Source organism: Protobothrops mucrosquamatus, unplaced genomic scaffold, assembly GCF_001527695.2.
Source record: "Protobothrops mucrosquamatus isolate PMUCROS unplaced genomic scaffold, P.Mucros_1.0 scaffold757, whole genome shotgun sequence".
Lineage (NCBI taxonomy): Eukaryota > Metazoa > Chordata > Lepidosauria > Squamata > Viperidae > Protobothrops > Protobothrops mucrosquamatus.
The window spans coordinates 973,411-978,014 of record NW_015387027.1 but is presented as its reverse complement, the minus strand read 5'-3'; positions in this window follow the sequence as shown (position 1 = coordinate 978,014).

The window sequence follows — 4,604 nt, the reverse complement described above, 5'->3', positions numbered from 1 at the left end:
CCTCCGAGACCGCCTTCTGCCACAGATTGCCTCCCACCGGCCGATACGCTCCCACAGAGAGGCCCTCCTCAGGGTGCCGTCAACCAGACAGTGTCGGCTGGCGACCCCCAGGGGGAGAGCCTTCTCTGTGGGAGCACCCACCCTCTGGAACGAGCTGCCCCCAGAGATCCGGGTGATTCCGGATCTCCCCTCCTTTCGCTGCGCCCTTAAGACCTGGTTATTTCAGCGGGCAGGACTGGCCTAGGGGTATTTTAAATTGGTTTTAACAAAATTTTTAGTATAAGCGGCCTATTGAATATCTATTTTTAATTACTTTTAAATTTTGTATTATATTGTATTATTGTTTTTAAGCTGGCTGTAAGCCGCCCTGAGTCCTCTGGGAGAAGGGCGGGGTATAAATTTAATAAAACTAAACTAAACTACATTATTTAGCCATGAAATAGAATGTTGGGTGTGTAACTTGCTCCACCAATTTTGTTTTACATCAAGAACATCATAGGTGTTTTGACAAGCAGGTATTCCTGAATTTGCTTCAAATAGGGGGAAAATATTGAACAGTAAAGGTCAACTTTGGGAAGAATGACTAGGTGGGCTAGAAATGCATGCCATCCCTATTTGATAATTATTTCAATCATGCCTGAAAATATTAAACCTACCAACCAATCAAACCCTACTGAAATTCATTTGTCATGTTATGCTGTAATTAAGGATGGGCAGAACTGCTGGCTTCCGCTCCACTGAGTTTGGGAGAAAAACAGAATTATTTCCATTGGATCTACCAAATTTCCACAATAAACCACAGAAGCCTAAATGGCATATATGTAAATAATTTCACTCCAAGTCAGGTCTTTGAGGAAACAAATAAAACACATTCCCTTCATCGGGAAGGGAAGGATGTCTAACACAATTCCTGAGAATTTAAAAGTCTGTCCTCTCATCCTCAATCCAGTGTAGATGCATGTTTCTTATGCAACTCTGGCTGAAGCAAGGACTTCCAGTTTGGAGTGTGGGCATGAATTGAAGGAACTGGGACTGTGCCACTCATGTCAACTTGAATCAGCTATGCAGACACCTGGGCTCTATGTATATAGGGCTTTATGAGCCATAAGCAGTGTCTTGAGTCACACCCAGAAGCAACCAGTGCAGATGCTTATATGGGCATACGATGGCTTGCTAGGTATGCCCATAACTGCCCAGTATGCCTATAATTGCCTGTGCTGCTGAATTCTGAACCAATCAAGAATGGGTCTCCAAGGAAAGTCCTATGTAAAATTCATTACAAATAGTCAAGCTGTGGGATGATTAAGGCATGAGTGACTGTCTGAAGGGCCTCCTGAATGGAGAGAAGTGAGTAAGTGGCACATCAGATGAAGCTGTGCATAGGCCTTCCTTATCATCAAGCAGAAGATGTAAATGTATAAAAAAAATCTCAGATGGCACACCACACTTGAATGGGAAGTCCAATCTCACTCAAGGTCAAAGATAGAATATCCCCAAATGCAGGTCTTGGTAGGATTGAATCAGAGATGGGATCTTTCAGGCCACACAGCCTCCACTTAGGGAGGACCCTGACAGCCACACTTGACTAGCCATGAGTCAGAAAATATAAGCAAGTATGATCAGTGTGCTAGTGATACCAAACTGATGAATGACCTTACCCAATGTTTGCATGTAGATATTGAATAGAAGGGGAGAGTCTGAAGCCTAGGAATGATTCCTCCCCCTGCAACCAATATGAAGTAGGACTGAACATGAAGAAAAAAAATAACCACTGTAAAATGATGCCCCCCCCCATTACTAACCCTTGAACCAACCCAGAAGTTTATCATAGTTTACCATGGTACTGAAAGCCACTAAGAAACCAAAGAACACAAGGGTCAGTGGTGGGATTCAAATATGTGAACAACCACTTCTCTGTGTGGATGCAGCTTCTGGAAGTCCATTCTGGGCCTGGGCAACAAAAAAGTAACTACCGGTTCTGTCAAAGTGGTGTGAACCAGCTGAATCCCACCACTGATAAGGGTGTATGCATCACTCCATCCTGGCTCCACCACAAGTCATCTACATACATGACCAAAGGCTATCACTACTGACTACTGAAGTTTGAAACCTGACTAAAGTCTATCTAATTCATTGGCTTCCTTTAGGCTCCTTTGCAGCTACAATCTTATCACCTTTTCAACAACCTTCCCTTCTCCCAAAGGGAAGATTGGAAACTGGTCAGTAGTTTTTTTAAACTGTTGGATCAAGGACAGCCTCTTTGGGGGGGCGGGCATACCATTGCTCTTATAAGGCTGAACATACCTCCTTTCCACTTAAAGAGGCAGACACCACAGCCTAGATCCAATTGTAGTTCACCTTCTTGAGCATTTTTATGATTAAGAAGAGACCTGGAGTTTAAATTAGTAATACAGAGGATCCTGTCCCCTTTCTCATGAGTCACTGGTTCAAACTCATCCCAGATGACAATAGAAGACAAATTCCAGGCACTTTGTCTAGACCTGCTGAGTTGGAGTCCAAGGTACATCAGATCTGACCAACGTTATCTGCCAGATAGCCAGAATATTTCTCACAATACAACTCAAGTAGCAAAATGAAGACTCAAGACAGAGTGGAGAGAGGAGGTGGGTTGGGAAATGCTTCTCTCCTTAAAACAGAGGCTATTTATGAAGTTGATTCAGGACTTGGGGGGAAACATTGAATTCTGAGTCTGTGCTAGAGTTGTTCCCCAGCCAGTCAGAACAGCTGTGGATCTGACAGAGACACTCGTGGGACCAAACTCTACTCTATCCCTGCATGCTTAAGTAAACTGTCAGTTTTCAAAGTATTTGGTCTTCTATTCTGCACCATATTTCTAATGTCAGTAGTCTTACAGCTAGCATCTGGCAGTGCTTGGAAAAATGTATCACCAATCATATTTTAGAGTCTATCTGCTGCCACTGGTTAGATTCTGGTGTTGATCTTTCTCATGACTGGAACTAAAGCCAACTCTAGAAAAGCAATAACTGGTTGGTATGTGACAGGAATAGAAATTTGTCCACCCTGGAACTCACTGTTCTTTCTCTGCTAAATGTCATTTCCCTTTAATTGTGTTTTTGTGTACACCAGCCATTATTAATTTATTTTGGCAGCTTCTTTTACACTCAAAACAACCAGGTGAATCCTCTGTTCCCTAAGGAGCCCATTATGTAATCTAGAGTGAGTTAAATTTTTCAGGAAGAAGAGTCAAAAGAGGAGGGGGGAGAGACAAATCAGACAGAGAGCTCAAGAATAGAAATGGAATAGAATTGAGCTGGAAGGGACTTTGGAGGTCTTACACATTCTGTGACCTGCACATTTATAGCTGACCCATGACCACCAGCAGAAACCCTTACCTCCTGTTTTTGGATCTTCTCCCTCCCCCCCCCAAAAAAAACCTTTCTTTCGATTTAATTTAAAGTGTTATGACCCACTTTCCCAAAGTAACTAGAATACCAGCAATAAAAAAACAAACATTATCACTGAAGTCATATTCACAGGAGGAAGAAGAGGAGGAGGAGGAGGAGGAGGAGGAAGATGCTTTTGACAATTGACACCAGCCTTTTTGGAGGTAAGTATATGCATATGCACCAGAAAGCACAGAGTAGCATTTTATATACATGTAATGTACTGAAGTAGTAGAAACCCCAGGCTTTCTTTTAAGTAACAGGGAATGCCAGGGAAAAAAAATTAGTTTAATTCAGTCCTCCCTTTCTGTGTTAAGTACGGTAGCTATTTATTTTGTTTTTCAATATAGGAAACATTTTAAAATGTGAATCATAGTTTGGAGTTTGAAATGGTAGGTCTGCTTATTTACCTAAAATTTCTATTCCCTTATTCTAGTTCATCCTGCTGAATGTGTAGGTTGGGAATGACATAAAGTGAACAAAACAATAATTATACTCAAAATATGAAGTGAAGTTGGATTAAAAATAACAATTGTTATCACTCACCCATAGAGAGATAAAAAGAGCGTAGGTAAAAAAAAAAACCAAATCATTCCGGGTGAATCTGCTTACATGGATTTCCTGGTACTCTATATTCTGCTGGCAAAATATAAGAGGAATGGAAATATGTAATAGACTGTATGATATCATGCACATTATCCTTCAAGAATCAGCTAGCTCTCTGCCAGTTTACAAGTTATCCCCTTAGTAAATGAATGTATGGGTCTGCTCCAAAATAAGAGAAAGGACTGTTAAAACAAGTTAAAGAAAGGTGAAATTTTGATAATTCAAAACAGTTTCTTCCATTGATAGGTGTATCAGTAACTGATTTTGAAGGCCAGTTCAAATAGTAGCTGTGTGACATACATATACATTATCACCATAAGCAAAAGAAATATATCAATTAGTATATTTGATATATATATATATATATATATGTAGGTCTTTAGTTATTCGGGTTTTCTCCCGCGTAGAATTAGAAGTGTCTTGGCAACGTTTCGCCGAAGTCACATTCGTCATCTTCAGGCTGGTGTCTTCAGCTTCGTGCTTCTACTCCCAGAAGCACGAAGCTGAAGACACCAGCCTGAAGATGACGAATGTGACTTCGTCGAAACGTCGCCAAGACACTTCTAATTCTAC